The sequence below is a fragment of the Microtus oregoni genome, unplaced genomic scaffold (genome assembly GCF_018167655.1).
Source record: "Microtus oregoni isolate MIOR12 unplaced genomic scaffold, Mior012 000000F_ref0000247, whole genome shotgun sequence".
NCBI classification, from domain to species: Eukaryota; Metazoa; Chordata; class Mammalia; order Rodentia; family Cricetidae; genus Microtus; species Microtus oregoni.
The window spans coordinates 30,691,859-30,715,151 of record NW_024543059.1 but is presented as its reverse complement, the minus strand read 5'-3'; the positions used below and the strand labels follow the sequence as shown (position 1 = coordinate 30,715,151).

General features: G+C 43.1%; 1 protein-coding gene across 2 annotated transcripts in view; it reads right to left on the bottom strand.

Moving 5' to 3' along the window:
* Oca2 (OCA2 melanosomal transmembrane protein) overlaps positions 1-23,293 on the bottom strand; it is a 208,881-nt gene that overhangs the window by 46,059 nt on the left and 139,529 nt on the right. The gene's annotated exons all lie outside the window — the stretch shown is intronic.

Here is a 23,293-nt window from a genome sequence, read left to right as displayed (position 1 = left end):
TCAATGTAATTATTTAGGGTATAAAGCTAGCCGTGCGGGCAGCCAGGTGCCAGGAACGTAGCCAGCCACTATTATTACAAAATTTAGGGACAGCTAAAGTCCTGTTCCTTGAGCCTGGCACGTCCTTTGGTGATAGATGTATCATTGTCTCATTTTTCCACAGGATAATCTCATATTTTTATTAATTTCAGTATGGACATGTCTGCTCTCAGGGTACTGATAAAATAACCTAAGACTGAATCAAATGTATGTAGTGTTTAAAATATCTCACTGTTTGAGAGCCATAAGGAATGGACTCTTAAGAACTTTTAGATAATATCGTTACTATCAAATCACGTCAGGTGCAGAAAAAGCCTGCGTTGAGGATGCCAAATACTGAGTCAGAACGTGAGAGATGGAACTGGGGTGCACCCGGAAATGTAATCCCCGCTAGCTAGCCTTCTCGGTGCAGGAAGGTGCTTTGCACTCAGCTGAATGAGAAAAGTGATCCTCGATCCTACCCCACTGTGAAGCCTGTCTGCTACAACGCAACCAGCCTGAAAAGACGTGCTCACTGGTGAAGTGGTGGCATGAATATCATGGGAAGAACCAGCTACTTTCTCGTTAGATTTAAGTCCCACTCCACAAGATGAAACCCCAGTTTGGAACCATTATCTGGTCAACAACCTGGAAAGGGAAAGTCCCTGAATCTAGTGGAGAACTGATGCTATTAAATGGACTCCTCATGACTTGTCATTGTAACAATGTAACTATAGAGTTACAATGACAAGTCTCAATCTTCAGGGAGAGATGCAGTCTGTTTGCAGTATATGGGAATCAACACAGAGACCCAAAACTTGTTAAGGTGTAGACTTGTAAGGTATAAGCGACTATGGAATTTTCCTTCCTAAATGTAACGTCTTTATCATACTCCCTCCTCCAGGGTTCAGGGATCACTGCTGAAGAGGGGATGGGAGGACCATATAAAGCCTGAGGCCGTGGGTGACGGCAAGGAAACCGTGTTTTCTGTACACAACAGGGATGTCACACACATGAGCTCCATATGGTTTTGACAGCATGCGAAGACCTGTGCAAACTCAAGCCAGACAAAACGTCAGCGTGGAAGCAGGCAGGGTGGGCATGACGTCCTATTTGTAGCTGGGGAGCTATTGGCAGTTGATAGTTGGTGGGAGGGGGAGGATCGGTTTGCCTTAAGGGTGTGGTCCCTGGTAGAGAAACCATACTCCAGAGCAGAGCCGTGCACCCAAAGCCATGTGGGCAGCACAAATTAGGCTCCCTTAAAAACAATTAATAAAGAAGGGCATAAAGTCGGATGAGCAGTGAAGGATATGAAATGGCTTGGGGGGGGGCAATGTTCAACATAAGTTGTACAAAATTCTCATGGGGAGAGAGAGAGAGAGAGAGAGAGAGAGAGAGAGAGAGAGAAAGAGAGAGAGAGAGAGAGAGAAGCATGGTAAGTGTGTCCATGCCGGCTTCTGTCTTGTCAGGGGCAGCACTATGCAACTTGTGTCCAGCACCATTGTCTTTTACCTACCGTCACCCACTCTACACTTTTATACTCCAAAGCCGAGCACCCACGGGGCCCTTAGTATAGTGATTTTCAGCTTCGATTCACAGCACCTATCTTCGCCCTTGCTTTCTGACTCCTGTTAAAAATTTCCCCTCTCCTAACGCTCTCCTGTGGGCCTTGCAGCACGGCCGTACTAGTATTTGTTCCTTTCCTCCAGGTTTGAGTGCGTCTTCCTAACCCCTGATTGGCGCCTTGCAAAGATTCATCCTGATCTTGAGAGGATGAAAAATGTAACTGAAGTCTCCTTGGAGCGCATCATGAATTTCAATGTCCCATTAGGCCTCGCGGTAATTACAGAGATGTGATGGATATTTTCTCCTGGTTGGAAAGCTTTGAATGAAGATGAAGTACTTTTCTTTAACGAGCTTTAATGACCTTTATACCTCATGGTTTTTATCTTCCTTTCCTCCTTTTATTTAAAAAAAGTTCAGATCTGAATATTTAAGAATATTTTCTCTAGTTTCTGTGTTCTGGAGGGGAAAAGGACATGGCTGTGGTGGGGTGTCACGGGGGAAGCAGCTGTAGACTGGCTGGACTGGGGTGACTGAAGGAGGGCTTAGGGGGGACAGCTTTGGGGAAACCGTAGTCTATATCTTCCTGTTAGTCATGGAGCGTTAGGAGAAAAAGGAAGCCCTGAGTGAGGCAGGACTGAAGAAAGCTTCTTGTCACGTGATTCTTCATAAGAAGTTTTGTTTCTTTGGGGGTGAATGTTTCTGAATAATTTTAAAGAAGAGAATTCTGGACTGGAATGAACAGTGTGCTCACTAAAATAGCCGTCCTGTAGGACAAAAGGGAACGGTTTTCTTTAAAATGCAGATTCTTATATCATCAACATTAATAAAAAAAACTGATACAAGATCAGTCTGAAGGCTTCTAGAGGTCTCTGTGGAGATCATATATCGACAAGGCTTGCACACTGTACTGGGTGGTTAGAAATATCCCCCAAATAGTATTTGCACCAAGTCCTGTGCACTGAGATACCAAATTCTTCACCAAACTAGAAAAGTTTACAAATTTATACATAAAATAAATAGATATTTAAAAAAAATAAAAATGAATGTTTAAAAATCCATAGTTTTGGTGAAGGTATCCTATTATCTCATGGGGTGAGAAGCATGTTGGGCAGTCTGGAAATAACCAAGTAAATGAGTAACCAAGACCCTTCTTGCTAGCAATTGTACCTGTACAACTGTGCTCTAGACCTGGAAACAACTCAGATGCCCTTCAGATGAAGAACGGATAAAGAAAATGTGGTACATTGACACAATGGAGTATTACTCAGCAGAAAAAAAAACGACATCTTGAAATTTACATGCAAATGAATGGAATTAGAAAAAAATCATCCTGAGTGAGGTAACCCAGACCCAGAAAGATGAACATGGTATGTACTCACTCATAAGTGGATACTAGCTGTAAAGCAAAGGATAAGGATCCTATAGTCCACAAGCCCAGAGAAGTTAAGTAACGAGGAGAACCCTAAGAGAAGCATATATGGATACCCCTGGGAAGGAGAAATAGACAAGATCTCCTGAGAAAATTGGGAGTGTAGATTGGTGGGGAGAAGGGAGAGTGGAAGGGAAGAAGGAGAGAGAAGAGGAAGCGGGGGAGGAGAACATGAGGGAACAGGGCAGTTGAGATGGGGGAAGGACAGGGACAGAGAGCAAGGGAAGAGATATTTTGATTGAGGGAACCATATGGGCCTAGCAAGAAACCTGCCTCTAGAGAAATTCCCAGGAATTCACAAGGATGACCCCAGCTAAGACCCCAAGCAATAGAGGAGAGGGTGCCCAAACTGGCCTTGCCCTGTAGTCAGATTGATGATTATCTTAAATGTCACCATAGAACCTTCATCCAGCAACTGATGAAAACAGAGGCAGAGACCCACAGCGGAGCACTAGCCTGAGCTCCCAAAGTCCAGTCGAAAAGTGGGAGGAGTGAGAATATGAGCAAAGAGGTCAAGGCCATGATGGGGACGCCCACCGAAACAGCTTACCTGAGCTAGTGGGAGCTCACCAGCGTAGGACCAAACTAGTCCCTCTGAATGTGGGTGACAGTTGTATGGCTGGGGCAGACTGTGAGGTCACTGGCAGTGGCACCAGGATTTATCCCTACTGCTTATTCTGGCTTTTTGGAGCCCATTCTCTCTGGAGGGATACCTTGCTCAACCTAGATATAGTGGGGAGGGCCTTGGTCCTGCCTCAAAGCGATGTGCCTCACCCTCTCTGAGGAGTGGATGGGGGTGCAGAAGGGGGAAGGTGAAGGCAGTGGGAGGAGGGGAGGGAGTGGGAGCTGAAAAGATAGTTTTTTAAAAAAATATATAAATAAATAAATTTAAAACAATATACACTCAGAGAGACAAGCATATATTCACTATACAATCAAGGCTGACTATTTCTCAGAAGGAATTTTATTTTGAAAAAAGGCAGGGAGAAAAGGAAATGAAAAAAAAAAAATATCGAAGACCCTTCCCTGACTCTCTAGCCCCTGGTTTGAAGTGGTAAGAGATTCCCAAGCCTGCCACCTCCTGCTCACATTCCACACAGCCAGTTAAGGCAGATAAGAGGCCCAGAATTCCCATCTCCCATCTCACTTCCCCCACCTAATGAGCACCAAACCTGGAAAGAGTAGAAATCCCCAGCCCCTCCAACCCCGGGCACACCTCCTCCGCACCATCAGAGCAAACCCCGTGCCTCTGGATGTGACAGGATCGCTGCGCTCATAAACTCACAGCAGCTGTGCTTGCCTGCACCGAACCTGTGCAACATCAAGCCAGTCACCATTCTGGCAGGGAGGGGAAGAGGCTCATAAGCCCCGCACCTCTAACAGAGGAGCTTTCGACAGCTGGTGCTTCTAAAGGAGGGAGAGTTAGATTTTCAAGGTGTGACTCCTGGCCCCATGCCATACCTGGACAGCACAAGCATATTCAACATAATATATAAACAAATGACAATAAACAATAGTACCTCGGTGCACAGTTTGTGGTGTAAATACTACTTGGGGGTTCTTTCTAACTACCCAACCTCGGCGTGCAAGTGTTGTCGATAGATGGCCTCCATAAAGACCTTCAACAGAAGTCTTCAGACTGATCCTACGTCAATTTTTTTATTCACATTGATTATATGATAATCTGTATTTTAAAGTAAATGCTTCTTTTTTGACCTACAGTACTGCTATTTTAGGGAGTGAACTACTCATTCCCAGCCCAGAGTATTCTTTTCTCCTTTAAAAATTTTCAGAAACATTCACCCCCAAAGAAATAAGGCAATCCTCTTCGTACAAAGAATTCTGTGATGCGAGACTTCCGTCAACTCCACCTCCACTCCGTGGACAGTGCAGCCCGGAGTCAATGAATGATTCAATTTAAAAATCCAAAAGAGGAGTTGGGGATAGGGAATCAGAAGTGGGGTCTGGGAGGGGTGAATGGATGAATATGATCAAGATAGATTGTATGATGTTCTCAAAGATTAATAAAAAAATATTTATCTCAAAAAAAAATCTCATAGGTGATTCTTAACACGAATACTAAAATGAAAACCCAGTGTTTGGAAATCCTAAATTTAGTATAAAAAACATTCGAGAAGATAATTTTGTCCCCCCAGAAGCTGAGAGAACAATGGAAAGAAATTATCATGTCGGAGAAATCTCACATGCAGAAATTGGACTGTCCAGTCCTCTGTTCTTTGTAATTTCTGGGAGTCTTTGAAGGGAGAGATACAAAGGAAAGGAGGAGGATGCTATAAATTTAATTGCAATGTCCAGTTCACAAGACAGTAGGGACTGAGCCGTTTTACCTCTAGAAAGGGAAGGTGTTTCATTGTAAGCAGTGGGAAGCCGCCACGTTGTTAAAAGGTTAGAAAGCTAAATATAGAGACATTAACAGACACAGTAGCAAGGCTGTTTTAATCAGAAGGAAAGTCAATCGTCTTTTAAAATACAGATTTGCATTTCTAAAATGAATTTCTGCTCATTTTTTAAGCGGACAGATTCTTGGTAAGGAAATGGAATAAAATGGCATGTTTAGCACAGGCATTCTTAGGGTAAATCCTACAACCCTACAGGGATTTGCTGGGCTTGTCTTAGGACTTGAGGTTGGTCACATTTTTCGTATGCTCTTGTGAGTGGTAGAACAGAGATGGGACCTGAATCTAAAATGCAGGCAGAGTGCATCACTTCCTGCCCCTTCCTATGGGGGATTCTGATTCTCTACAGAACGGGCACAGGGAGTGAGTCCTCTCTGGTGGCCTTCTCCATTCCGGCTGGACCAGGCTCCATCACATACCAGCGCCTCCTCTGCAGTCCCGGCCTGGACCGTACCATTCGGCCACTCTTAACAGAGGATACCCGAAGACAACACCCGCATTGCAAGAGACTGTCACCTTTATGCTCAGAACCTCACAGAATATTTGTGGAGCAGGCAGAAAGAATTCACACAGAAAACCACGTCCCAAACACTCAGCTATTTCTGGTAGATCTTCAAGTGCTGAAGAGAACATTTAGTTGCTCAGGTGACCCAGAAAAACTCATGCAGGAAAACATCATTGTCATTCAAGCAAATATAACATATCTCTCTCTCTCTCTCTCTCTCTCTCTCTCTCTCTCTCTCTCTCTCTCACGCACGCGCGCGCACACACACACACACACAAAAGACTTATGAAAAAACTCTCCATTTAAGTGTAAGAACTTAAATGTAAGGACTGAAGATGTCTCCTCAGGGCCAGACTTCTTTTCTGGGTTTGGGGAAATGTTGGAAGGGGTTCACAGTACATAGGAGAGGCTGGTTGCACCTGGCTGGGCCTGCACACCTTAGAAAGGAGAGCTAGTATCTCTGGCATCAAGTAAAAAACCAAATTCAGGGTTCTCTAGCATGCTGAGAGTGTTAGGGGTTCTCTGAGACTGAGAGTCATAAAATGGATGCCCTGGCCTGTGGGCTAGGTTATCCTGAAAATGGGTTAAACTGCTGCCAGGCGGAATACCGGAAACTGCTTAGGGAAAGAACAGTTCATCTTGGGAAGGCAGCTCCAGAAAATAATGTTGTGAAATATTATTTTAACTAGGCAAAGATGTGTTGTATTTGTTTATGCTGCAGAATATCACTTTAACTATGTGAAGGTGTGTTACATTTGTTTGTGCTGAGTATGTTTAATTTATGTAAAGATGTACTGCATTTGCTTCATCTTGCCTGCCTAAGGCACCTGATTGGTCTAATAAAAAGCTGAGCAGCCAATAGCTAGGCAGGAAAGGGATGCGAGGAGCTGGCAGGCAGAGAGAAAAAGTAGGAGGAAAAATCTAGGTGAGAGATAAGAAGAAGAATGAGGAGGAGGAGGAGGAGGAGGAGGAGGAGGAGGAGGAGGAGGAGGAGGAGAGAACAATGGAGAAAGTGAAGCCAATCAGATCAGGCAGCTGCCAGCCAGTTAGACGGAGTAGGACACACAAAAGGAAAGAGAGGTGAGAAGCCCCAAGGCAAAATATAAATGAAGAGAAACACATTAAGGTATAAGAGCTAGCAAGACATGAGCATAAAGCCAAGCTTTCATAACTAATATTAAGTCTCCGTGTCATGATTTGGGAGTTGGTTGGTGGCTCAAAAGAGAAAGCCTGCTACAGAACAAGACCAGGGTCCCACAGACAAGAAGCCCCTAACGACCACTGTCTGTGTTTTCAGGAAGTTACTAAATATGGAGCATTTGGGGAGAAAAACATCACTAGTGTTCTGGGACTTACTGGACTCCATTCCTCCTCCTCCTCATCATCATCATCATCACCAGGGTATTTACTTTTGACTAATGTCTCTCATATCATTTTAAGACTTTCAAGATCATTTCAAATTGTGCCTATTTGTTCATGTTTCTAGGTACTTTAATATTTCAAATGTGTGTTATTCAATTAACAATACAAGCAAAGTGCATAAAATTCAACATTTAGGCTGTAAGCATGTTGTGAATCTCTTTCCAATCTAGTCATAGGGAAATGTATGCAAAATCTCACAACACACAGCTCCATGGTACATTTTTCAATTATGTTTTGGAATATAAAGTTTCTCTCTTATTTATTTTGGGCTTGTGGGAGGAAGCAAAACTCCATAATATGCACATCACAGTTAGAGATGAACTTATGGGACTCAGCTCTCGCTGTCCACTCTGCGAGCCCCAGGGATTGAACATAGATCATTTGGACTGACATCAAGATGCTTTACCCACGAAACCATCTTAATGGCCCTGAGTATAAAGAGCCATTGACAGTAAACAACAGTCTTCTCGATGACCTTAATACCCAGTAAATGTCCTATACGAAACCCAGCATTGGGCAGTGCAGGTGATGCCATAAGACCACTGGCTGAAGCCTCTAGTTCCACTAGTCCAGGAGTTAGACAACGGTAGACTTGGAGGAGCTGGTGTGTGACTCCTCCCTCATCTTTAGCAACTTACACAAACAAGGTCAAGAACTTTGAGGACCTAGTTCCTGGTCAGAGGAATAGGTTCTGAGTTATTTCTGGCCTTGGCTGGAGGCAGGGCATTCTGAGCTGCATGAATCTAACCCATACAGTATTATTCAGGTGGAGGCTCATAAAGTTTTATAAGGACAAACTATTGTCCTTACCCATAAGAGTCCATCTCAATAGGCCTATCGATAGTGGAAAAACACTTTAAGAGAAGCTGTCAAGATGGAACAGACCTCTGCCAAACTAAGCCTTCTCGATATCCACAGGCCTCGCTCAAGTGACTCACCCAAGCCTGGTAAATGTCCCAGGCTGCCATTTGACTGTTCCATCCTGACACTCTCAGGAATAGCTGGAGCCATGCATCTTATCCACCAACTCAGTCAGAAAGTGCTTCAGGTGCCTGCATGCCCATACCATCCCCACATTCTGCAAGCCCAGCCAAGTTGCATGCCCTAGATCCCAGCCTCACCATAATCCATGCCAACATCAAATTCCCCAAACCCAAACTCTACTGCCAGAGCCTTCACACCAGCCCAGGCCGACCCGACCAGGAGACACATTCTCATGCTTTCACGACTGCCTCTAAATTGGTCATGCAATAACAAATAAGCATGAAGTGTCTGGAGTGTTGACCTGCCAACTCTTCACACCTGATCTGAAATTAACTAAGCTTAGACAACAATGAAGACAGAACAACACTTCTACTCAACAGAGGCAGGATAGAATGTCACATCAGGTATGCAATCAGTGAAAAAAAGTTCAGGTACCTAGATCACATCCCCAAAATACAAATAATATTAAACCAAGGAAATGTGTCCCTCAAAAAAATAGACCTATAGAAATACTCTCCAATGAGAATTACCTAGATGAAACCCAGGATGTGGAATTTTAAAAAATCATAAACATGATCAAAGAATTTAGAGAATTTTCCAATGTAGCTGTAGCATAAGCAAATGGCCTTAAACAAAACTTTATGAAGATGATAGAGGTTCTTAAAGAGGATATTAATAAATACCTTAAAGAAATAAAGGTAAGGATGAACAAAAATGGAAGAAATGAATAGACTACTTAAAGGAAGCCAAGAAAACACAAACAGTTGAACGAAATAAATAAAACTGTTCAGAACCTAAAAATGGAAATAGAAACATTAAAGAAAACACAAGCTGAGGGAATTCTGGAAATGGGAAATCTAGGTAAGTAAACAGGAGTTACACATGCAAGCATCACAAACAGAAAACAGGAGATGGAAGAGAAAATCTTGGGCATTGGGGATAAAATAGAAACAGATACGTCAGTCAAAGACAGTATTAAATCTAAAATATTCAGAAAATCTGGGACACTGTGAAAAGCCCAAACCTAAGAATAATAGGAATAGAAGGGGCAAAGAATCCCAGAGCAAAGGCCCAGAAGATATTTTTGATAAAATCCCAGAAGAAATTTTCCTAACCTTAAGAAAGACATGCACAAGTACAAGAATCCTATAGAACACAAAATGGACTGGTCCTGAAAAGAGAGTCCCTTGCCATATCATCATCATCATCACCACCACCACTACCATCATCATCATCAAAGCACTAAACATGCAGAGCAAAGAAAGAATATTAAAAGCTGCAAGGAAAAAGGCCAAGTAACATATAAGGACAGACCTGATAAAATCACACCCCATTTCTCAACGGAAAGGACTGCACATATATCTTGCAGACTCTAAGGAACCATGAATGCCAGTCCAGACTACCATACCCAGCAAACTTTCAATCACCATAGATAAAGACAAAATATTTTGTTATAAAGTCTAATTTAAACAATATTTAATTACAAATCCAGCCCTAAAGAAGGTAGTAGAAGGAAAACTCCAACCGCAGGAGGTTAACTACACCCATAAAAACACAAGCAATAGATTATCTCACACCAGAAAAACCAAAAGAAGGGAAACACACACACCACCACCAACAACAACAACAGCAACAACAAAATAAGAGGAATTAATAATCATTAGTTATCTCTATTAAAGGACTCTATTCTCAAAAAAAAGACACAGATTCATAGAATGAATGCAAAAAACAATATCCATCCTTTTGCTGCATACAAGAAACATTCCTCAACGGCAAAGATAGGTATTGCCTCAGAGTAAAGGGTTAGAAAATGATTGTCCAAGCAAATGGAATTAGAAATAAGCTAAGAAATATGCCATTCTAATAGCAAACAAAATGGACTGCAAACCAAAATTAATCAAGAGAAAGGGAAGGACCCTTCATACTCATCAAAGGAAAGATCCAGCAAGATGATCTTTCAATTCTTAACATCTATGCCCCAAACGCAAGGACACCCACATTTGTAAAGGATATGCTACTAAAACTTAAATCACATGCAGACTCTCTTGTAATGATATTGGGAGACTTCAATACCTTACTCTTACCAATGAACAGGTTATCCAGACAAAAAACAAAACAGAAAAACACTGAGCTGACAAATGTTTTGACCCAAATGGAACTCACAGATATCTACAGAACATTTCATCCAAACACAAAAGAATACACTTTCTTCTCTTAATATTTTCCAAAATTGATCACATACTGGGTCACAAAGCAGGTCTCAATAGGCACAAGGAAACTGAAATAATCCCTTGCATCTTATCAGACCCCCGCGGATTAACACTGGAATTCAGCAACAACAGAAATAATAGAAAGCCTACAAACTCTTAGAAACTGAACAACTCTCTATTGAATGGTTACTGGGTCAAGGCAGAGCAAAGAAAGAAATTAAAGACTTCCGAGAATTCAATGAAAATGAGTACAGAGCTCATCCAAACTTATGAGACACAATGGGAGTCATGCTAAAAGGAAAGTTCATAACACTAAAGTTCATAACACTAATGAAATTGGAGAGACTCATACTAGCAACTTAACTGCACACCTGAAAACTCTAGAATGAAAAGAAGGAGGAGACAGCAGGAAATAATAAAACTGAGGTCAGATTAACAATGAAAATCACAACAACACTGAAATTCCAGCTTCCTCCTGTCAGAATGCCTACGATCAAAAACACAAATGAGAGCTTGTGCTGGAAGGGATGTGGAACAAGGGGAACACTCCTCCCCTGCTGGTGGGAGTGCATATTTGTACAGCCAAGAAATCAGTATGGTAGTATCTCAGAAAATTGGGATCCATCTACCTCAAGACCCAGCTGTACAACTCTTAAGCATTTACCTAAACAACACTCCATCCTACCACAAGGACACTTCCTCAATCATGTTCATTGCAGCTTTATTCATGATAGTCAGAAACTGGAAACAACCTAGATGACCCTCAACTGAAGAATGGATAAAGAAAATGTGGTACATTTACACTATGGAGTACTACTCAGCAGTAAAAATAATGACATCATGAAATTTACAGGCAAATGGACCATCGTGAGTGAGGTAATCCAGACACACATGGTATGTACTTATTAATAAGTAGACACTAGTGTAAAGTAAAGGATAATCCACAGACCCAGAGAGGCTCAGTAACATGAAAATCTCAAGGGGTGAGACATGGATCTCCCTGGGAGAGGAAATAGAATAGATTTTGTGGGTGGACAGGGGGGATGGAAACAGCAGGGATAAGGCTGAGGTGGAGGTAGGGGAAGATGCAACTGGGAGAGACAACTTGAGTCCAGGGGCATTTAGGGGCAATGTAGAAAACTATGACAGTAGAAACTACCTGGAATCTATGGGAGAGGCACTAATGAAGTCTGCTAGTATGGGGGACACAGAGCCTGAAGTGGCCATCTTCCATACTGCAAGGCTCCTAACAATAGGACTTTTACATCAACCCAGCCACAAAACCTTCAACCTACGAACTTTCCTGCCTGCAAAACATGATGATGTAATGGTGGCACAGAACTTGTGGGAGTGTCCAACCAACATGGATCCCAATGTAGACACTGCGTGGATGGCCAGGGATGAGCGGCAGATCAGCCCAGAGACCAAGACAGAACCAAACATGACTAGCAAAAAAAAAAAAAAAGTCAATGAGATGATTCCTAATGGTATTCTGCTGTAGTCACAGATCTGTGCCAATCCTAAGCATCCTAAGAGGGGTGTCATCTAGCAACTGATAGGAGCAGGTGCAGAGACCTATAGCTAAATTCTGGGCAGAGCCAGGGGAACCCTGAAGAAGAGAAGGAGGAGAAAGAGGAGAAGGAGGAGAACAAAGAGGAGGAGGAGAAGAAAAAGGAGGAGGAGAAGAAGAAGAAAGAGGAGGAGGAGGAGAAGGAGGAGGAGGAGGAGAAAAAGGAGGGATTGTTGGAGCCAGAAGGGTAGAGGACACCATGAGAATGGCCTACAGAATTAACTAAGCAGGGCTCATAGGAGCTCACAGTACCTGAACTAACAAACATCGATCCCATATGGGTATATACTTTATGGTTGTGTAGCTTGATGTTCTTGTGGGACTCCCAACAGTGGGTGTGAATGTGTCTCTAACTCTTTTGCCTGTTCTTGGGACTCTTTTCCTCCTCCTCCAGCGCCTTGTCCAGCCTTGATATGAGGGTTTGTGTCTAGTCTTAGTATGACTTGTTAGGCCATGTTCAATAGATATCCCTGGAGTGGAGGGAGGGAATGTGATATATGAAAGAAGAATAAAAGAAAAATATGAAAATGAATAAATGGTTGCCAAAGATTTTCTGAGTCACCTCTCCTACACCCTCCCACGGACATCTGAGCCTTTGAAGCTTCCTTTGTCTGTCTAGGAAGCTTTTGTCTCTGTCTCAAGTAGTCCTCCGGAGCTCACCACCTGCCCAGAACAGGCCCCATGAACTAGAATCGTTCTCAAGATGGCTGATCAGTAGCATGTTATTCAAGATACCCAAGTCATATCATCCCTAAACTGAAATCTTAGCACAAACCAACAAGGGAGAATTCTTGTGTTAAGAACATGAATGATACATGACTTTGTCCAAACGAGGCTAAAAACTGCTGCCCTGGGTCAGCAAGAGGGCACTGCAGATTAGAGTGATCTTACAAGCCTGGTGACCTGAGTCCTGCACATGCTCTAAGGTGCTTACGGATGTGCGCACACACACACACACACACACACACACACACACACACACTAATGATGGTGATGGCGGTGGTGATGATGATAACGATGGATGAAATTTAGAAATATGAAGTATTTGTTTCTCCGAGAAGACAGGTGTCTACTTTCCCAGCAGGTCAAGGATCCCATGGAAAACGACCTTCTCTCTCTTCCTTCCTTTTCTTTGGCAAAATATGTAGATGAGACCAAGTTTGAAATTCACATCTAAAAACCATTGATCCCATATGTCTGATTTCAGGCCTTGGAAGGAAGGAAGGTGTCTGCCTCTGGTGCCATAAGGCTGTGCAAGGAGAACAATCAATGCTCCGTTAGAAATGACCCTGTATTACATTAGCATCTACTGTGACCTTTGAGGAAATGGAAATGTCTAGCCAGAGGTCCCTGAAGCAGTGGCTAAGTGGGCATTATAAATCTACAAAGAATCTTATTCTGACAGTGCTGGCCGGTGGTCACAATAAGCAAACCCGCATCATCCTTAAATATGCCTCAGGATTAGTGTTTTCTCAACACCTCATTTTTCAGATATATTTTCACTTTTTGCTTCATTTTGTCAGCAAGCTCATTTTTGAAAGCCTCATAGAAATTAGTTATGCTCCAGTAGATTTCAAAAGAAAACAGAAATCTGGAGACAGACTTTACAGAAACTCGATTCCATAAAAAATTGATTTTACATGGCTCCACATTTAAAGAGATAGCAAGAAGTCTACATTATCAATTGATAAAGCAGTCCTTTGGATACGTGTGTAGACCATATGAGTAGGGGTGGAAAGGGGTGTTCTATTTCCCTGCGGGAAGGTGCAAAAGAGACTGTATTTCTACTCAGTAAAAGAATAGAGCATCAGAATAATCTCTACTCTTACATAATAATCTTCAGGGAAAAAGGGGGTTATCCTTTCCAGGAAGTGTAGAGAAGATGCTCTTGGGTAGAGGGGGTAGGGCATATGGGCAGAAGAACAGAGGTACGAAACAGGGTTAATGATATCCCTGTCTTCAAAAGGAGGGTGGATCTCTTGAAGGCACCATGAAAGCAGTCACAATAAATGCATGCATCAACTAAACCACATAGATCTCACGCCTCTCAGTCCAGCAGGGAACAGAAGGGGCCATGAACAAACATTAGTTCTCTTCAGGACTGTCTCTCCTCTCATGCACCTGCAGACAACCAGCAGAGGCTGGAAAAACTCAGTCAAAAGAGAAAAAAAGCAGTCAAGTTTCTTAAAATTGAGAAACAACAGCCAGAACTAGGAAGGCCAACCTGAATAAAGAATTGCTGCAAACAGCATAGGATATAGAGAAGCCATCCCCTGGGCTTGAAATGACAGCCTTGGCAGCATCCTTGCTCCGGGAAAAGACAGAAAACAAGACAGACTCATGCATCCACTCAGGACTGAGAGAGGAAGGGGGAAATGTCAGAGCCCATGATGCGGATTTCTTCTGCCTTGACCAAAGGTCAGAGTTCAGGTCTATTCTTGCTCCTTCAAGATGGTTGATAGGTTTGATTCAGGGTGTGGCTACTAATAGGGTGTTTTGAACTAGGGTGTGGCTACTTGATTCTTTGGGTATTTGAGAAAATGTTCACTTTGTTCCTTGCATTTTAGTAAAAAGGTCTTTTGTCTCCCCCCACCTCCTCTTTGCATTGGGTAATATAAAGCCTATGATAAATAAACGTGGGCAGATTCAGTATTCACTGGGTTGCCCTCCCAACTCTATCCTGTGTCTCTGTCTATTCCTTTTGCATCTCTGTTTATTCTGTTTAGCATTTCTAATCCACACACCCCTACCCTGGAACGTACAAACACGTGGAGGCTGGACCCCGACAGTTGGCCCTCAGTGTGGGGTTCACAACAGGGAAAGCAATAAGGGAAGAAAACGGAGAACACTGTAAGATGAAAGAAACAAAACATTAGTGGATTAGTTACCTCTCAAAGCTATAGAGAAATAAACTCAGAGGACAGAAACGGCAGTCCCCAGAGAAGGCCTGACCCCAGCTGGCAGCCTGTCCATGAAGTACAAGAATCCAAACTCAAAGAGACTGTAAAAATCCAAACACAAAGCCCCAAGCAGAGGTTTCCCAAGGGCCAAATGTAAATCAATGCACTCTGCAGAAATGATATATCCTCAAAAGCAAAGGGAGATGAGGGTGTTGAAAAAGTAACTTGAATCAAACCTTAAACACTAAGAACAGAAACAAACACACAAAGTGAGAATTCTAAGTAAAGACCCAATTATGCTAGAAATGAAGATTAAAATCAAAGATGCTACAGAAAGAATAAAGTCAAGTGAAAATGTAATAAAGGATGCCGGAGTAACAAAGTAAACATTCTCATATTTTTATGAAAATTAAATTAAATAGAAGACAGCAAGACTCAACATAAGGAGAGCTAGAAACCAAGCTAATAACACATTTTTAAATCTGCGAGCCTAGAAAACTCTGTGAAACTGAAAGGAGACCAAATCCTAGGGTATAAAGCCCACAGGACACCAGAGGACATTCTAATAAAACTGAGAGGCCAAAGACAATTTTTTACATTCTCCAGGCCTGCAGCAAAATGAACAAGAAACTTACCAATTACCAAGAAGTTACAGAATTCATGCCCAGCAGACTTCTCAGAAATGTGAGTTGGCTAGCGTTCATTGTCAACAGGACAGAATCTAGAATCATCTGGGGACAGCCTCACCTGTAGAGGTGAGGCAACATCCAGGTAAAGGCTGGGCTCTGGGCAACCTGTGATGAATTATCCTGATCAGGTTAATTGATACAAGAAGACCACCACTTGTGGAGAAAACCATTTCCAGGACAGGCATCCCAAACTTTTCAACAAAAGAGAAAAGGGGGTAAGATATGGCTCTGCGTGCGCACGCACGCGCGCGCACACACACACACACACACATGTGCACGCACACACATGTGCACGCACACACATGTGCACACACACATGCATACATACACACACACAGCTCAAGGAAAATCATGGATGGGGGAATGGAATGCTTATAAGATCCTAGGACAGAAAGGCATACAGCAAAAAGACACCTGGGTGTGACATGCCTGTCACACTTCATGAAGCCACCAAAGCTGGGTTGTCTGCATACGACCTGCATGAGTGAGGCCCACCGACATTTCTTCATAGATGTGTAGCAGCCCAAAAGGTCCCATTGACTGGCAGTTAAAGACTGTTAGGGAAGGGGTGCCATTTTCTTTGGTGATATCACTACTGATACATTAAGCTCCGGTGAGCACCCTAGCTCGGGCGAGATATTCCAATTAAACTCCGTGAGTCACACACAAAACAAATACATGAAAATAGTGGATGGACACGTTGGGAAGAAGAGTTTTAATAGGAGAGGGGAAGGAAGAGAAAGGAGAAGGTGGAAACAATGGAGATTCATTAGAAAAATGTGTGGATCTGTCGTACAGAAAAAGAGAGGAAAGACACTGAACAGTGCTCATCATTCTCTGCCCCCAACCGCTGCACGCTGCGTCCGGCTTCCCCAAGCTCCCATTACCTGACGAGAGACTGTGTCCTTGAGCAGTGAGCGGAAATAAATCCTTTCTCCCTTAAGATGCTTTTGTCAGGGAATTTTATCAGAGAAACAGGAAAACAAACTGAAGAGCATGTGAAGAAGAAGGTGATGAAGTAGTGTCTTCAGATACCCGAGCAGAAGCCAGCCCTGTCATACAGTAAGGATATCTAACATCTGCCGCAAGTCCATAGGAACTCACAAAATACTCTGTATAGGAGCTGCTCAGTGTTAACCTCATCCATCGGGCTAGAAAGATGGTTTGCCAGTTAAGAGCACTGGCGGCTCTTCCTGGAGACCTGGGCCCAGCTCCTAGCACCTATACGAAGGCTCATAACCATCTGTATGTGTTATGAGCCTCCATGGGCATCAGGCATTCATGTAGTTTACAAGCATACATCCATATACATAAAATAATAAACAAACAAAGTTACTTTAAAAAATATGCATTAACTTCAATCATCAAGATACTAGGCAGTCCTGGGGGGGAAATGAGCCAGTGGTAAACATGCAGTAGTATTAACAGTAGATCTCAAACAAATAGGAACAACCAAGGTATAGGCGGAGGGTGCTTCTTTGCTCCCAGATACCCAGACCATGAAATAATCACACAGAAGTTCTATTATTTGCGGTACTCTTTGGCCAATAGCTTAAGCGTATTTCTGTCTTACTATTATATCTTAAATTAACCCACTTCTATTAATCTGTGTATTGCCACATGGCTGTGGCTTACCAGCAAGGTTCTATCTGGCAAGATTCCTTCTGGCATCTGTCTCCGGCGGGGCTACATGGCTTCTCTCTGACTTTGCCTTCTTTCTCCCAGCATTCAGTTTAGTTTTCTCACATAGCTCTCTTCTGCTAAGCTACTGGCCAAAACAGATTTATTCATTAACCAATAAAAGCAGCACATGGCCAGAAGGACTTCCCACACCACCAAGGAAGAGTGGCTCTCTGTCTAGAAAGCAGAAATTAATCAACCAGCAGGTAGATGGAGAAGACCTAAAGAGAAAATAGACTCACTAGTTACCACACAGGTGACAACAAGAAGCCAAAGGACATCTACAATTCCTCTGCAGAATTTAAGATATGGAAGAGAACTAGAAAGAAGTCAAGGGCTAGAGATGGCTCAGTGGTTAAGAGCACCTGTTACCCTTGCAAATAACGTGAGTTTGATATCCAGCCCCCACCTGTGGGTTAGAACCCCATAACTCCAGTTCCGGAGAGTGTAACGCCCTTTCCTAGCAGCTTTGGGTAGCAAGCACACACGTGATACACATACATGTATGCAGAAAAGCACTCGTGTACATAGAATAAATAAGTGAAGTTAAGGCATGTATATCAGAAGTTCTTCCTTTCTATAAACAAACTGTAATCAAAGATTTTAAAAATTGAAGCATAAGACTTGATGGCATTTAACTTGAAGATGTGCTCAACTTAGGGTTTGTTTGTTTGTTTTTTTTTTTTGCTTGTTTGTTTTGCTTTGTTTGTAATGAACTTTAAACCAAGGGTTTCATGTATATTAGATAAGAGTTCTACTTCTGAGCCATACCCCCTGCTTTTAGCTTTTTATTTTGAAACAGGTCCTCACCAAGTTGCTAAGCACTGGTGGTTCTGGACCATGGGTACATTCTATCTCAGTTCAAAGATTAAATGTGATTTATAGGGCTAAAGAACTTGTGGTGATAGACCAGCAGGTTAGCTCGATTCCTAAGGTCAACTGGTTCCTGTGTGCAGGTCATCCCAGCTTCCCATGGTGGCGACAAGTATATGTACCACCTACTGATACTGAACTATAGGCAACTCCACATGTCCCAAGAGGCACAGACCAGTGTCTCAAAATCTCCATGAGGACTTCCTGCTCTCTGAAAATAGAAAGGAGGCAGAGAGGCCAGTGAGTCCTATGCTTGGATGACCAATGAAGAACATTTAGGGGACAGCCTTCTAGCTCTTCAGAAATTAAGAGCCCAGAAATGAGGGATAGCTGGTTTGTCAAGTCTAGCTCTCTGCCCACCACCATCGTCCATGAGAGTGCTCATCTGTGTACCCGTTCTTGTCTGTGCTCTGGGCCTGGATCCTCCCTGGCCTTGATGATGGAGATGAGAAGTTAGTAGCATGAAGCGAACCATCCTGCCAAGACCACTGCCATGGCTAGTATTGAAACAATTCTTCACGTTTAGGATTCCTGTGCATTATCAGCAGAGGCAGACGCAAGTCTGAACAGGAATGAATTGGAGCATTAAACTTTGCACTGAAGATATTAGCACCTACACTGGTTTGAACACCCGCTCACGGGATCAGCGATGTGCCCAGAGTCCAGTTGGAAGATGTACAATTAGAGCCTACGCTGGTTTGAGCACCTGCTCGCTGTCTCTTGCCCGTATCTCAGTCTTCCACAAGTGTCATTCAAGTTAATGTCTTGGAAAAATTTACAATCTTGCTCGTTTCTCATAAACTGGTGAAATGTCTAATATAATATATCTCCCCAAAGTTATCATTCTTTTTTATACGAGGACAACTTACTATTTTGGACTATGTCCCTCAAAGTCTCATTGGCTGAAATTTTAAATCTCCAAATTCATATGTTAAATGTTTGGAGGTGACGTCACTGGGAGGTGACTGAGTCATTAAATGGAATGATCTCTTGCCACTGGGAGGTGACTGAGCCATCTGGAGTCTCCTCTCTTAAATGGAATGACCTCGTGCATCAATAAATTGATGTACTGTTGAGGAAATGGCTTTGTTATAAAAGAAAAATAAATGCTCTCTGACACACTTGCCCTGTCTCAGCTTGTGATGCCCTTTTCCATGTTATTATGTACCAAGCAGGCCTTTCACCGGATGCCAAGCAGATTCAATGACCGATGCCTTAGATATTCAGCCTCCAGAATTCTGAGCTAAACAAACCTCCATTATTTTGCATGTTACCCGGTCTTGTATGTTGTGATACAGCAATAGAAAATACAATTGGTTTTGACTGCTAGAATGACCTAGAAAATACACCTCTAGGTATGTCCATAAGCACATTCCAGACAAGGTAACCTGAGGAAGGAAAATTGACCTCACAGTGGGCAAAACCTTCCAAACCCTGAGTATGGAAAGGGGTTTTCAGAAGAAGCAGCGCCCGCGTACCTGCCCTCATGTCTTTCTGAGCAGCTGTGTCTGTCATTGATGCTGTGATCCTCTGCAGACATCAGTCTTTGGATGCAGACTAAGCATGGTGGCTCTCCGGGAACGAGCAGGCCTTTGGCATCGGATTGGAAGGGATGAACGATTCAGCTTCGTGAGCCGAGTAACCAGTGTGTGCTGTGCCTCTCTGGTGTGCAGGTGGCCATGGCTAGATAACCAAGGCCTCGTGTGCACACTAATCTAATAAATTAGGTACGGAGTTTGTTGTTTGTGGTGGCTTGTGTGTGGGAGAACGTGTGAGCTGTGACCTAGAGATGTTCCCAAGCTTGGAGCTATGACCTAGAGATGTTCCCGTGCTTGGAGCTATGACCTAGAGATGTTCCCGAACTTGGAGCTGTGACCTAGAGATGTTCCCGAGCTTGGAGCTGTGACCTAGAGATGTTCCCGAACTTGGAGCTGTGACCTAGAGATGTTCCCGTGCTTGGAGCTATGACCTAGAGATGTTCCCGAACTTGGAGCTGTTACCTAGAGATGTTCCCAAGCTTGGAGCTGTGACCTAGAGATGTTCCCGTGCTTGGAGCTATGACCTAGAGATGTTCCCGAGCTTGGAGCTGTGACCTAGAGATGTTCCCGTGCTTGGAGCTATGACCTAGAGATGTTTCCAAACTTGGAGCTGTGACCTAGAGATGTTCCAGACTGCTGTCAGCAGATCTTCCTGGATCATTCTGCTGGGACCGCAGGAGAATGCTGGTAGCAATACAGATACTGATAGCAGTGTTAGTGAGATTTCGGGGAAAGAGGACTCTGACGGAAATCACACTGCAGGTCCCTTGTGTGACATTGTAACAGAACATCTGACGGGATTTTCCCCACTTGTTAAAATTTCTCATGAAGCCAAATTTCAAAGCAATGGACTGGTTTGCCTGCTAGAGAAAATTTCAAGACAGGATAACCTTAGGGCTACAGTGACTTAGCCAGGTTTACAATTAACAGAAAAGTAGAGCAAAAAAAAAAAATAGAGAAAATACAGTTTGGTAATTAAAGAATCTTAAATAAGTTTAATGTCTCCAACAAGACAGGTTCTGACAAAAGAGTTACGATGTCAAAAAGATTACCATTTTTTGCGGGTGACCCCAGGCTGACAACAGTGTCCAAACAGCAGGGGCCCAACAAAGGCTGCAGGGCAAATTTGTTGGAAAGGGGCCTGAGAATGCTACCGAGAGGCTCCCTACTCACGAACAACTTCCCAGAAGGTTTTTGACCCAGGTTCAGCTGCCTCAGCGCTCATGACCATGAAAGCTCTAATAGGAAGAGGCCGATGGCGTCACTAGCGGCAACAGAACTTGAAATCGTCGCCCACACTGAGGTGACTTTGTAGGTCTACACGAGCAAAGGGTATGGGTTATGAAAGCTCTTGCCCAAAGCTTCAGAAGGCTGTGAGTTACAGGAATGTCAGGCAGGGTTGAGTTCTCTGAATGAAGACTCGATCAACTTGAAGCCTAAGTTTCAGCCACAACACCAAGGGATCCATAGATTCCAGAAATGTGTGTGGCATTTACAAAGCAAAGCCCAAGGCCATGAATTGCCTGGCCCAAGAGACAAACCATGTGAACAGAGCTGCAGGGGCCAAGCTCAGCAAAGCAGGCAGAGCATGCATCATGCCATCTGGGGTTCTAGATGCCAGGCCTGGGGCTGTTTCTAGGAAGGGTCTGTCTTTCCTTTGTATCGTTTGAGAATCAGGTTATTTATTCTGTGCTGTTATATATCAAAAGTGGGAGGAGGGGGAGAAGGGCGGGAGGAGGGGGAGGGATATGGGAGGCTGGGAGGAGGTGGAAACTTGTTTGTTTTTTTTTTCTCCTTTTCTCAATAAAAAAATGGAAAAAAATAAAAGAAAAAAAAAGTACATAACTTACTTTTGGGTTTTACACAGGCTCTTAACTACACGTTTCTTTTTAATCCCAGAAGAAACTTTAGACTTTAGAAGTGTTGGAACTTAAATATTAAGGAGAGCGTTAAACTTGAACTGGCTGGGTCGCATGTGATGAGACAGCTGTGAATAAAGTCACACACTAGCACAACCGTTATTTCTTATCCAACAGCCTTTGTCTCTGCTGGCCTAGAACACATGGTTCCTAGAAGGAAGCATGATATTATCTCCACTACATTGAACGCTGAGACTTCCCCGTGGTTACTTTGGATTCTTTATGTCCTTGAGTCAACAAGATAAAGTAGGAGTCAGAGTAATGTCAGGTGTGATTGATGCAGCTGACCTGTAGGCAACTGGACTTCTGTCACACAACAGAAGTGAGATTATATAGGGAGTACAGGCAATTTATAGGGCATTACTTAGGACTACTGAGCCTTCTGGTTAAGTTCAATGGGAAATACAACCCGATCCAAACAGTACGATAAAGGAACATAAATGCTATGAACGTGTCTTTTCTGTTTTGTTAAAAATGTGTTTGTAGGGATGGAAAGATGGCTTAGTGGTTAAGCGTACTTATTTTGCAGAGACCCCAGGATCAATTCCCAACACTCACAGCTATCTATAACCCCGGTTCCAAAAGAACCATTGTCCTATGTTGATTTCCTTAAGTACTAGATATACTTGTGCAGCACATAAAAATACACAGGCAAAACACACACATAAAATACGGTAAAGTTTAAAGGGGAGTATGTTTGTGTATATATATATTAACATAGTAAGTAAATATCCATGTTTTTGCCCTTCTATTCTTTTACCACATAACATAACATCAACTATCAGTACTTCAGTATTGTTAAATCTATATTATCGTATTTAACTTATGGGATATGCAAAGAGTAAGTATTCCTCAAAAGACGTCACATATTCTGTGGAAAGAATTAGTGAATTCCCCATTGTATAGGGGATACCTATATCATCTTAGGAGTAGTTACAATGCTGCCATTATCATAATTTGGAGGCCTTAAGGAGATGTGGTTGAATATCATTGGCTTGACTGGATTTAGAATTGCATAAGAGTAACAACTCAGGATATGTCTGTGAGGGCATTTCCAAAGAGGAATTACTTGAAGGGCGGGTCAACCCTTGAAGTGGCTTGACCCCTAGTTCACATATAAAAGGGCCCAAGGAAAAAGAATTTGCCTTACCCTGCTTTCACTTCTTCCTAAGCAAGCATAGCTCGCTAGTCACTGCAGACAGTGGACTCCAGCTCCTTTTGCCTTCTAATAGGAACTGGATACCAGTGACTCTCTGGGAATCTTCTAGGCCTTCAGTGCCAGATTTGAACTTCAGAGGCTCGCATTCATCTCACAGGCAGAGAAATCACTGGGTTCTGAGACTCTCCACTCTGCAGTTAACCGTGGTTTCCCTGTGACCGTACCCATTCTGTAAGCTTATCTGGTCCTCCAGGGAGTCTTGCATATTACATAGACTAAGACACCACTCTTAGTCCTCAAGGAGGTTTGACAACCGGGGCTCTTGCTCAAGCTCAGACCTGGGCAAGAATTTCCTTGCAGAGGAACAAGCTTCTAGGGTAGGGATAACTGTCTCTGAGAGCCATAGAGTCTGTC